Genomic DNA, 14,786 nt, shown 5'->3' on the forward strand with positions numbered 1-14,786 from the left:
TAAAGTTTATTTCTTGTTGGAGTTTTGACTATATCTGATTTTTTTCGTACTGAAGATCCACAACTTTTGTAGTTTACCTGATCACCGATGGAGTAATATTACATCGAGGCGTTCGTCAACATTTTTTTTTAAATCGTTACTAATCATGGACTGTGTAAAGTAAGTCTGGGGCATTCTTGAGTGATAGAGATTTCAGTTTTGTATAAACAGTGGAGGCAGGGTGTCGGGGCCCAGTTTGGTGAAATATCAATGGGTATGTTTTAAAACTTGTGTGACAGGAGATCATCAAGACTTCGCTTTAACTTCAGCGCATGTTTATTTTATTAGCAACATTTCCAAGATATATATATATATATATATATGTTTACAGCTTTAGGGAAGAGTTATGAATATACACTTACAGAAATGTAAATGAAACTATTGTAAGCCATTTCATTTATACTGTCACAGGAGGGCTCTCATTCTCCACACTCATCATTCACACTGTCACAGGAGGGCTCTCATTCTCCACAGTCATCATTCTCACTCTCACAGGAGGGCTCTCATTCTCCACACACATCCTTCTCACTGTCACAGGAGGGCTCTCATTCTCCACACACACATCATTCTCACTGTCACAGGAGGGCTCTCATTCTCCACACACATCATTCTCACTGTCACAGGAGGGCTCTCATTCTCCACACACATCATTCTCACTGTCACAGGAGGGCTCTCATTCTCCACACACACATCATTCTCACTGTCACAGGAGGGCTCTCATTCTCCACACACATCATTCACACTGTCAGAGGAGGGCTCTCATTCTTCACACACATCCTTCTCACTGTCACAGGAGGGCTCTCATTCTCCACACTCATCATTTATACTGTCAGAGGAGGGCTCTCATTCTTCACACACATCATTCACACTGTCACAGGAGGGCTCTCATTCTCCACACTCATCCTTCTCACTGTCACAGGAGGGCTCTCATTCTTCACACCCATGATTCACACTGTCCCAGGTGAGCGCTCATTCTCCACACTCATCATTCACACTGTCACAGGAGGGCTCTCATTCTCCACACACATCATTCTCACTGTCACAGGAGGGCTCTCATTCTCCACACACATCATTCACACTGTCACAGGAGGGCTCTCATTCTCCACACACACATCATTCACACTGTCACAGGAGGGCTCTCATTCTCCACACTCATCCTTCTCACTGTCACAGGAGGGCTCTCATTCTTCACACACATCATTCACACTGTCAGAGGAGGGCTCTCATTCTTCACACACATCACACACTGTCACAGGAGGGCTCTCATTCTCCGCACACATCATTCACACTGTCACAGGAGGGCTCTCATTCTCCACACTCATCCTTCTCACTGTCACAGGAGGGCTCTCATTCTTCACACACATCATTCACACTGTCAGAGGAGGGCTCTCATTCTTCACACACATCATTCACACTGTCACAGGAGGGCTCTCATTCTCCACACACATCATTCTCACTGTCACAGGAGGGCTCTCATTCTCCACACACATCATTCACACTGTCACAGGAGGGCTCTCATTCTCCACACACATCATTCTCACTGTCACAGGAGGGCTCTCATTCTCCACACTCATCATTCTCACTCTCACAGGAGGGCTCTCATTCTCCACACACATCATTTATACTATCACAGGAGGGCTCTCATTCTCCACACTCATCATTCATACTGTCACAGGAGGATTCTCATTCTCCACACTCATCATTTATACTATCACAGGAGGGCTCTCATTCTCCACACTCATCATTCATACTGTCAGAGGAGGGCTCTCATTCTCCACACTCATCATTTATACTGTCACAGGAGGGCTCTCATTCTCCACACACATCATTCATACTGTCACAGGAGGACTCTCATTCTCCACACACATCCTTCTCACTGTCACAGGAGGGCTCTCATTCTCCACACTCATCATTCTCACTGTCACAGGAGGGCTCTCATTCTCCACACACATCATTCTCACTGTCACAGGAGGGCTCTCATTCTCCACACACATCATTCACACGGTCACAGGAGGGCTCTCATTCTCCACACACATCATTCTCACTGTCACAGGAGGGCTCTCATTCTCCACACACATCATTCACACGGTCACAGGAGGGCTCTCATTCTCCACACACATCATTCTCACTGTCACAGCAGGGCTCTCATTCTCCACACACATCATTCACACGGTCACAGGAGGATTCTCATTCTCCACACACATCATTCTCACTGTCACAGGAGGGCTCTCATTCTCCACACACATCATTCACACTGTCACAGGAGGGCTCTCATTCTCCACACTCATCATTCACACTGTCACAGGAGGGTTCTCATTCTCCACACACATCATTCACACTATCACAGGAGGGCTCTCATTCTCCACACTCATCATTCACACTGTCACACGAGGGTTCTCATTCTCTACACTCATTCACACGGGCCATACTTTCAAGATATATATACATACTCTTAAAATTAAAACAAAATATTTAAAAACCTCTTTAAAATTGACCATCAACGATAGAGATATATATATAAATAGCAATTTACACAGATTTAACATTAAGCGTTCATCTTTTCCAGTAACTTCCGTATGTTTATCGAGCTTCAACACATATACTGATATTTCCGAACGTAGTAAGTATTTGCCTTGTGTAAAACTGGGAGTTATTGCACATCTATTCATATTTTCCATCCCGATAATTGAGTCACGACTTGAGCTATGTTTTTGGGGTATATTATATATCAACAACAACAAAGAAAGAAATATACCCAGTGATGTAATTCTAGTAAACGAAGAATAACATGGCAGACATGGTAACAACAATGTCCACCATGTTGTACAAACATATTTACAACAAAACGATTTCATAATTTTAATATAGCCAAAAATATGGAGCATAAAATACACCAAAGGACTGCAATGCTTCCAATCATAGCAGTCCAGCGCCATCCCATTTATAGGCAAAATTCAGCTGAAAACCGGTCCAAGTCCGTGGCCTTGGTTTCATATGTTGCCTGCAAACGCCAACAGCGCCTTTTTACCACTGTTGTTTTAAAGTATGTGTTGAGCAAATTATTGTAGCTTTGTATGCCATCGCTTTGTATTTCAATGTATTTCAAATTAAAGATTATTTGAATCATTTGAGTTTATTTAGTTTTTGCCCCTGAAATTAAACCATTGCTCTTTTGCCCGATTCATCGCACGTTTTGTATGCACGGGATAATGGCGCAAATTTAATACAATTTTGATAAGTTGGCTTCATACACGAGCTACACATCTTATCACTGGTATACTTAAAAGCATGTGGTATATTGGAAAAATTCTGGTAGCTGTCATGTAATCACTTTGCATTTCAATGAATTTCAAAAAAGAAGACTTCTTAAAGTCTTTGATTTCCGATCCTGTAAGCAATCGCCCTGCTTGGCCAATTCAACGCACGTTGCATAAACACGGGCATAATGGAACACATTTTTGTGATGTTATCAACATAAACTTTTCATAATGAGACATATAGTGACTTTTTTGCAACAAGCGCCTAAAAAATAATACTCATATTTAGGTAACAAGGGATCAGTTGTGCATGCTATCAAAATATGTGCTGACCCAATATGTAACAGTGAAATAAACAGTTATATACCATGTGTCGTTAATATGTCAAGACATTAAAATATACTCTTGCAGATAAGTTTATCTTTGAAATAGCCTCATTCGACAACCGATTAAATAACATACATTACATTTTCACATGAATTCTGAAAGAATTTGCAAATAAATATCTTATTACGTATTTAATGCTCGGCCTATCTTTACTGATAAAGTGTGAGATTGCACTCAGAGCAAAGAAGCCTAGTCTTAACAAGGACAAATAGACATTGACTAAATATAGGTTCACGGACACAAAATGTCTCAAAACCTACCAGACATCGTAACGGCCTGAAGGATAAGATATATCTAAATTGTAATAAATTTCAGTCTTCTTATTTCATATCAGTATGATCCTGAAATGATATTCCAACCAAGTTTATAATCATTTTAGATACGTTTCACAAAAAAATTGTGTATATATCGATTCAATAATTTAATGAAATCACTACGCATAGACGCTAGTGTGATGTGACGTGAATGACAACTAATTCGCGCAATTTTGGTAGTTAAAAATACATTTATGTTGAGGCCCGTCAAAGGTATAGGAATGGATTGACACATCAAATCATCGGATAGGTTGATTCCTACCTACAAGTCATTATTAGACAGTGATGAAATAACTGGAGTGACATGGGGTTTATTAACACCATGCATCGATAGTGAAATAACGCAACTACCACATCTGTCAGTGGATGGTAGAGTGTAAACAGGAACTCCATTCATAAAACAGGGGCCAAAGAGCTGATAGCTCCCTGCATATTATACTGATCTCATCCGCTGCACCCGTAAAATATATCACGACAACACCTTGTCTGCATCCTGAGTTTGCGAAATTTTTTGATTAGTATGTAGACCTATACGTCTCAAATTTTTTTCACACATATTGAAAGTGTTGCGTAGATAATGATATCGGTCCCAAAATGAAGTGGTTTTTTTTTCAAATTATATATTTACTTTTCTGGTGATGTAGAATCTCGATTGCTTTTATCATTATCAATATTTTCAATCTTAAGTGCGGGACGTTTCTGAAAATCTTCTGATATTGTCTAGTATTTATAACCAAGGGTGAGAAAAGATATGCAACACGCCCTCACCTTATGTAAAATACAGATTTCCAAATTCATACTTGTAGGCATTTAGGATCAAGGAACCATCATATGGAGTCTGATAAATACAAATCCAGTATTTGTCAATTAATTGACGATAACGATGGTTGTTTACGCACGGACAACGGACGAAGGGCGAATTGAATAACCCTCATCAGATTGTAGCGTTCTAAGGATGTTTGGCTGAAATCGCTTACCATAAAAAAAATCACAAATTACACCATTCTAAATACACTTCGATATACAAGGAAACTTTTTTTCGAAGTAAGACTTTCGCTGGCTTGTCAATAAGGCGAAAGTTACTGCATAGGTATGTCCTATCATTCTTTAAGGGTAAACTGAACACTGGGTGTAGAAAATGTTTTGATAGGAACGCGATGTTAACCTAAACAAATGAATTATATATATATATATATATATAATATATGATCAATGAAGTAATAGCGACAGTACTGACAAGTGAATTGTCCAATTTTCGAGGCAACCTGCCGCTTTATCAAGACACAAATATAGATTTACCCTGCCGTTCTCGATTCAACTTTATAACATTGTATTTGTTTTACGTGCTATGAATGTGATGTAATTTATGTAATATTTGTGACTTAATAAATAGGCAGGTTGTTGAAAAATTTGGCAATTCATATGTCAGTACTGTTGCTATTAATTCATTGATCATATATCTATCCCAGTAATACGCATCCAACGAACATTTGTTTGTTAGGATCCAGTACCACTATTGGACCATACCGTCGATATTACTTACTAGATTCTAAATTAAATATATATATATATATATATATGCTGAATGGTTAGCGGATCAAAATTATCCCAGCTCATTAGTTAACCGTGAAGCCATGTCCAAAAATGAAAAATTATCACAAAATGCTGCTGTTGATCCGAATAGTAAAATGGATATTTCAACACTAAACGCAATAAAGAAGAATCTATGATTGTATAGATTTGCACATAGCTTGCATCAAGCAAACACTCATCACTGGTAAAAGTGCATAACTTGTACAATAATTGTCAGACTCAATGGGGGAACATCCCAAAATATGTTTGATCGATGGCGAGCTAATCATAAAAACAAAAACAAAAAATAAAACAAAAAAACGTTTCAAATATTCGTAAACTAACGGATTCCTTCAATGACTAAATTAGTATTTTCACATCTGTTCCTCCTCAACACTTGCATAGTGTCAATAGATGTGACGGGATAGAGTGGTTTAAGTAGGGCGAACTTAAAGATTTAAAAAGACACTCAAGTCTTAGGAAGCACCGGGTAATATTAATAATTAATCTATTTGTTGTACATGCATCCACAGAGGTAGGTTTTGCCCCGACAACAATTCAAATCCTCAAAAATGTTTCAATTTCAATTATAATGGTCGTTGTATACATTCATTATATACCGTTTCTTACAAATGTATGCGGCGTAATGGGACCATTCTAGTTTGAATTACTTTCAAGCTTCTTTGTAAAACAATAGTTATCCATTTTTCTTTCGTTCTAAAAACCATTCGTCAAAGCCACCACCAAGAGGTCGTATATTGCTCACTTTTGTATTAGATTAAAGCAATTCTGACAAAACGTAATTTTTTCTCTCTTTATATACTATTCATTTTTTATAGAAATTTTCCAGAGTTTTCAAACATGTAACAAGTACATCATTAAATACATCAATACTCATGGAATATTTATGACGTCCTCATGATTATCAGTACCATCACGCATGAATGCATCATCATCATCATCGTCGTCGTCGTCGTTGTCGTCGATCTTTCGTCATCATCATAATGCATTCATTACCGTCATTAAGCATGAATGCATCATCATCATCATCATCATCATCATCATCATCATCATCATCATTTTTGTAGTTTTAACGTTCCACTTCAGAATTTGGCTGTTCCCGGAGGCATAAACACATCTTGTTTGTCCGTGTCAATGTCAGACTTGGTCACTAGCGAAGGAAATCCTAACGAACGACACATCTACTCTGACTTTATATCGAATTAACCAATCCTGGCAAAATCTATGTTTTATCTGTATAATAAGTATTTATGGCAAGTTTCCCTATTGAGCCCCATCCCTCTGTCCCATTGTGTATGTGCCTAAGCGCGTGTGTGTGTGCATGCATATTCTCCTTTTATGCATTTATCACTATGCATACGTTAGAAGGGTTTTAAAGGGTTTTCCTGTTCAGTTGCCCCTCTATTTTTGCTATTGGTCCCGCCTCTTTACAGAAAGAAGCTAATGCAATTCAATATCATGTCTCTTGTCCTTTCAGTATTATAGAAGAAGTTGGAAAATTTTGACATATTTGACCTCGAGAGACGCCAAATGTAACTTTTATTCACAAACTTTATTCGGCGCCTTCAATGAAAGCTACCAGTCCGTTCTATTTAGTACAAAGTTCTAGAGCCAAGGGGAAGTACTTGGAAACACTCATGCCCTGTAACTTTCCATCCTATAACATCCCACTTGTAGATGCACAGTCATATCCCAACAAAACCGGTCACCGCTGCAAGACAAGTGCATACACAAACACATACTTCATGTATTTCTAGTAGATCATTCGAAATCTGACATGTTCATTTTGCCGCCTAGGTACAAACCTGGATATTTATCGGAATTTATCACGTTTGAAACTGCTAATTCTGACCCCCTTGATTTCCTCACTCCCGCATCAGTAAAATACATTCGAACAAAGATCTAGATTCTGAAAGCAAATTTACTGTAATCTTTAAAACAGAAGGAAACAGGACAGCTAATACGTTTCTCTGTCCACTAAAAACCTCCTGTAGTAACCGAAGTTTTTATGCACACCTTGCATACAGTTGAACTTGTCCCTGCTCTGCAGAATATATAACGGTGTTCAATTACTTTTTTGGATTGTCTTCTTTACAATCAGCAAAGAATATCTCTGTTTATTTATCTCAATAGCTATGGTAATCATAATCATGTAATATTTTCTCTTTGGCTATTCTGCTTGTGACGGGCTTACAAATAAACTTACCGCTGAGGATGTACATTTTTGGGAAAAGCACATCGTTTTAATTTAAAATATTTGCCAGGATATATACCTATATACACTGAATCATTATTTAAATAACTTGTTATCTCTGCATTCTCATAACGACAAATATAGTAAATAGAAAAGTTGTTGGCTTTATGTACATAATTTACTTTTTGAACAGTTGAATATGTACGTAAATACAAAATGAAAATGTATGTAACTCACTTGTTGGCAGTAGTGATCATACAGTTTCATGCAAATGGACTTCCGCTCAAAATCTGTCAACATATCATTATTATTGTGTTTTTCCAGTTATTTATTATTTCTGATACTGTTAATATAAATGCGATCGTGTAAATAGCTTGAGAGTATATGACTTACCTCCCTTTATTTTCTATGGCTTACCTCCCTTTACCCTCTTTAACTTACCTCCCTTGATTTTGTGTCGTAATTTATTATACAACTTTCATTTCAATTTGTAATCATTATTACGTTCAGCGATAACCATCTTATTTATAAAGTTTTTTCTGTTTTTCGATCCTAATTGGCTTTTAAGATCTTGTCAATAATATGTGTTGAAATGAAATATAACAATATATATTAATTAGCAGAGAAAACATCCAGGTGTACTTGTTTGTCTTTCAGATGGCACAATATTGAATTTAACATATAAAAGATATAAACCCCAAGAGATGCTGAACATAGATTTTATATACTGACGTTACTGAAAACGACACAGGAAAAATTTATTAAAAAGTGAACGAAGATATTAATTTCTTTCTCATAATCAAATGACCTTTTATTATGTGTTAACCGGTCATTCAGACTGTAATGATAATAATAATATTCTCATAATCAATTCATCAGTGATGTCCCGGACGTGATGGAATATTTTGTACACTTTTTCTCTCTCTCAAAAGACGTGGTTTAATTTAAACCTTGATTGGTCACCGCGTGTATATAATCAGACGGTATTAGAGGCATTGTAATGATATAGTGTGAATATAATATCCTGTGTTGAAGGTCAGTCTGGGAGTCTTGACAATTTACATTTTGTGTTAGCCAAATAAAAGTTGCATCTGTTAAAGTTTAATGTGAATCGGGGCACACGTTTTCTATAAATAAAGCGATGAACACAAACTCCACTGTCTTTATGAAAATGTTGTCTCAGAAATTCGAGGTTTGCCAAAGTGACGTGTTCATAGTGTATTTAACGGTAAATATGTTATGGAACGATGTCTTTCCGGTTGTTATATTTAAATGCAAAATGTTACTTAATGACAAATGTAGGTATATGTAATTCATTAAGTTTGGCAGATCACAAGAAGTGAAAATAAAAATCAATACTTAATAACTCAAAAACTCAAAATCGCTAAAAGTTACGTCACTTCCACCATCACGTCAGGGAAAGAACTTTGATTGTTTAATGAGCTGAAAGGACTTCACAAACCTGTGTCTTCATTCGAGACATGCGATCTAAAGGAGAGGTAAGAGAGGAACACTACATTAGGTGTACCATCTAACATAGATCTACATTGAGACTTTATAACTCAAAAACATATGGAAATAGGACGAAAACAGGTTATACACAAATATATGTAAATTTTTATCGTGATCAATATTAATGGACTCCTCTGTTCTTAAAACAACATAGAATTGTCATTACACACATATATTGACATTTAATCTATTTTTCTAAATCCGCCCATGGTATACCAAACACTCAGAAATGTATGTGCACGCTCTTGAAATGGATTCAACAAAGAGATTTGTTGGCTGGTTCGAAACATGTCCCTGGGATTAAAATAACTATGTTCTTAAGAACTTTCAAAACTTACACAAGAAAATTATTATCTGATATAAAATGTGTATTGAAGCCGTAACAATAGCTTTTGACGGAACGTCTTAAAAAAAGATAAACACCTCTATAGTTATAAGTATATTCTCAATGGAATATTAAACCAGGAAAAATAAACTGGAAAAATTGTGACGTCAGAGAATTAAACCGCATAATTAAACACCACACGCTATAGATAAGATTTCAACATTAACATCAATGTATTATTGTGAAGCTTTTACAGCCGAAACAACGAAATTTCAAAGCATTTCAAAAGTGATTTGACAAAGCCTACATATACAAAGCGATCGTTACCAAGATGTCCGGCAAAAAGTCATTATTTTCATTTAAGTAAACAAGAGGAAACGATAAACATATAATCCCACTCAGTTACGTCTCTATCGAATTCTCCAAACTTTGTTGAGTCTACAATGTGATGGATTGAAGCTATACAATGAATGAACCGGAGCTTCATACATTTGTTTCGTCCTTCTAAGACTCTTCAGTAATACTAAGAACCTGATTTTTCAAGCCTAGGAGATGACCGAGGAAAATCCAAAACCGACCGAAAGAAATGCTAAAATGTAGAGACGGAAAAAGTGAACTTAAATTTTGGATAATTCTTCACGGTATCGGATGATGCCTCTGTGTCAGCAGGAGTTATCTCCCTTACATCGATAATAAGACAAATTATTTTCATGAAATCGACGATGGATTTCCATAAATCTAACCTTGTTAAATGATAATTTATAGCACGTGAATTGAGTGTATTTAAATGAACTTCAGATAGATGGATATAACCTTAGAATAGTACAAATGATGAATTTATAGATTTCCTAAACAGTTGGGTAATTAATATCTAGGAAGGCACAAGAGTCTCACAATCTCTTGCGTATAAAGAACAAAATATTTGGACGTTATCTTGAAACAGAGAAATTTAAGCATCAATCAATATCCATAACATGCAGGTATCTAATTTATATATATTCTAGAAGGAACTTTCTGGCGTGATTATGTAAAAGAAATCGATGCTTTAGTCACCACAGAAATCGTCATAATACATATGATATTAATTTGCTTTCTTTTAAATTAATTTGTGCCTATAACGTTAATGTATCTTTCTTGGAATAGTTACTGTAACACTTTAATGCTGTGAGGTCATCAAAGTAGACGAATAAGTGTGTCATGGTCCCGCTGTTGGTAGTGTGGGATAGAAATATGTCACAAAATATGTAACGAAACAATGTGCCATGTAAGTGTTCTATGGTAAAGAAACGAAATGTATAAATGTTCCGTTCGTGTTCTACACAAAAAAGGAAACTGTGATCAGTTCACAGATCAAAATGATGAAAATTATGAAAGAAAAGTCAATATTTCAAAAGAAGAAAGGTGGAAAGAGCGTGCTCTTTTAATTGTCAGCAGACATGAGCGGGTGACCATTTATCCCTGTCAATGGTGAGGCTTCTGTCGATCCGGTACGTTGTTAGGTTAACGGGTCTTTGGAACAGACTAGCGCAAAGCACAACGAACGGGTTCCTCGGAATTTTTGAAGGTAGACTTCGATGATGCTCAAATGACATCGTGTCTAATGTTTTATCCGAAAAAAAAGACCTTGGTTACTGGCATATTCATCGGAATTCAAAGATAATCTGATTTATCTCATTTCATTAAGAAATAATCTAAATATCTCATATAAAATATTCAGTGACTAATGTGTTGGATGAAAAATAACTTTAAAAATAATTTCAAATACTCAGACACGTGCTAAGGGAAGATTATCTGAGAATGTCACTCGACGGCTGCCGTAATTCTTACATTTCATACGAGACTGGATTTGACGTTAGACAAATATCTGCATTCATACGTGGATAAGTATTTGGAACTGTAAAATGGATTCAGAGACATTCTTTCTCTCTCTCTCTCTTTCTCTCTCTGTTAATGTATATATATATATATATATATATATATACATATATATATATATATCTAATTCCACTTAAGATATCATTTGATATAAATTGCATTTTTATATATACCGACTATCTTCCACTGTTCGAGAAGTCTATTTGTATTAGCTGAAAACACAGTACCTGTAATGATCAACTATTTCTCGAGGTTATATCAAACTTGTCCATATAGACCAATCTGAGTTATATAATCTTGACATTCATACTAAGGGGTCCTAGATCATACATTATATCGACAGGATTCAATTTACAACAATTGATAAAAAGTTAAATAAACGAATTAAAGACAGAACCTTTTGCAATCAAGCATTTTCGTATAGATAAACTTTTGCACAGACAATAACGGAAATTTATTCATAAATATCATAAAATAAAGACACGGTTAACGTGTGCTCACAAGAAACCCTAACAGTGATCAAAACCTCAGTATACCGTAGTGCACATGGCACGACCGCATTTATAGAAGCGATTAGGAATGGACACAAGCGGAGCACTCTTTCAGGGAGCTTTGTTCACGTGACAACCCATGCTTGACAGGAAAATCACACTTGGCTTCTTTTTGAAGACGTGTTTAACACGCTCTTGTATTCTGTATTTATACAACAGGACAAATCTTAATCGCGGTGTTTCAAATCTATTCATTTCAAATACACTCCTTTCAGAATTCCAATGAAATAAGACATTGAACTAATGTCGGGCGTTGCATTTTGTAAATTGTGGTAATGAATTTCGGTCTTAACCTCCATTTAACTGATTTTATTTCATTATTTTTGCATGCTATCATTAGGTATCACGGGATAGGTAACGTATATAGAACGTATGTGAAAGAGACCCGCAACACCAGAGCGTAATAGGTTCAAAATTTTACCATATTTCATTTATTTCGCGAAAATATTGATACGTAGTTGGTTATTTTAAACATGAATACCTACTAACAGGTTGATTTTATTCGTTGCATTGAATTTTAAGTGAAACAGCACCATGTATGCAAATGACTCTAAAACCACATAGTCGACGTCATGACACCAATTTTAAAAATGCACCAAAGGGAGTTTGGTGGGCGTGTCTTTGCTTTAAAAAGGGGAGCCTTTAAACGTCACTATGTCCAAATTTGACAACATATTTAAATGAGTTATTTAAATATGCAAATTGGATTTTACTGATATTTTCGATTTGCGCTTGATCAAGATCTACTTATTATGTAAATAATCAACAAGGACTAGATGAATTCGATTTTAATTTGCTGGTGATTGGAATATCGAGAAAAGTGGACATAACTATTGCCTTTTCACCTTTTTTCAAGGTTTGATCATCGCAACGCAGTAAAATGTTACAATGAACTTGTTTATTTTTCATTGACTAATATATGACTAACCAGTAATCAGTGTTTGATTCCAAGATGAGCTTTTGTAACGATTATACATTATTTATAAAAAATGTTAAACGAATACTGCAGGCGTCATATTACAGTGTAAAACACGTTATCTGTCTCACAACATTTAACGTACACTTACAGAAAAATATCGTGAATAGATCATTTGTTTCCTCAATAAAACAGACTCTCCTTCTCTCAATACATTTAAATCAATTATCATTAAGACAGTAATAATACATGACAAATGCTTTTAGGTATGAGATTTACGTAATTTAAACATACTTCATTTCCGTTTGAGAAATCCTGCCAGATCTCTTGATTACGATTTTTTTAGAACAAATGGTAATACAGCTGAATGTAGATGCAGCAACCCATGTGAAGACTTTTATTACTATTTTCATGTTTGTCCCCCTATACATTCATAATCGAAATTTATGAATAAGACAATTACAGCCTCTCTTTGATAATTTAATTAGATTTACACGTATATGGCGATCAGAAATAAAGAAAGATGATGGTATCTCTTAATTGCAAAAAAAGTAAAATAGGGATTTGATTAAATGTGACTCTCTCTCTCTCTCTCTCTCTCTCTCTCTCTCTCTCTCTCTCTCTCTCTCTCTCTCTCTCTCTCTCTCTCTCTCTCTCTCTCTCTCTCTCTCTCTCTTATTATAAAATATCTTCAAACAACACGTCGCTGAACTATTAAAGCTTTCACCTCTGAAGTTATTTTAATATATTTCATCGGACACTGATTTCAACCTTTATGTTTCAATAAATATATAGGATATATATTTCAGCTGACATCAATCAGTCAAAGAGAATGACTATATATTGCAAATCCGTCTTGCCCATGAATATGCTTGAGTTGAAACACGATATTATTCAGTAACCCTCTACCTAATTGGAACGCATAGATTAACACATACTGTGGATTAATTTATTTTCGTTGGGTTCAAATTTCGTTGTTTCTACAAATTAGACAGTTTCGCGGACTCATAAATTCGTTGATTTTTGATTCTGTGGAAAAAAATAAAAACGTTAGAATTTTCCCTAAGAAAAAAGTTTTTACTTGCGTTTTCAGAAGTGTGAGTAATGGATTTCAACGTGATGCCTACAATAACAATTCATATGATGTTTTGCTTCATTTTTTTTTCTGTTTGTATTAAGGCCATGTTCACACTGATGACAAGAATAAAAGAATGTTTTTTTCAAGATGGTGTCCTGTGTTTTTATAACGCTGGTTTCTGTTTACAACAGTCTCGCATTAGTTTCAAACTACAAATCGGCATATATCCTGACGTGTAATCAAGCGGTGATTATTAAAAAAACAATTGTTTTCGGTGGATAAACATTGTGTGCTGATCAGTCGGTGTACCGCAGTCATATACGGCTATTCAGAAACAGACCCGTAAGTGAAGGGGTGTATACATGTGTGCATGGCAAGGGAGACTACTCTTATAGTACTGTATTCTCGAACGCAAAACTGACCAGGCGATATTGAACACGAACTTCTAGAACAATCTACACATTATTTCATTCACCAGCATGAAAAACAAATACAGTGGACATGTATACTCACATTACCGGTGGACATTTCCGGTGTCGGCAAAGATTACTTAGTCAAATTCCAAATTACTTTAGTATGTAGTTCATATTTTGTTGTGTTTTTAAATTCGTGGATTTTCTCATCAACGAAAACAATGAATGAATCCACAGTACATTAAAAATAGACACAATGGAATGCTGCATGTGCCGTTCCCACGACGTCTTAGAGCAACACCATTTTCCTATATCGTACCTATGTACAGATA

This window comes from Ylistrum balloti, unplaced genomic scaffold (genome assembly GCF_031769215.1).
Source record: "Ylistrum balloti isolate Yb309-2 unplaced genomic scaffold, AGI_CSIRO_Ybal_v1 Utg370342, whole genome shotgun sequence".
In the NCBI taxonomy this organism is placed as follows: Eukaryota; Metazoa; Mollusca; class Bivalvia; order Pectinida; family Pectinidae; genus Ylistrum; species Ylistrum balloti.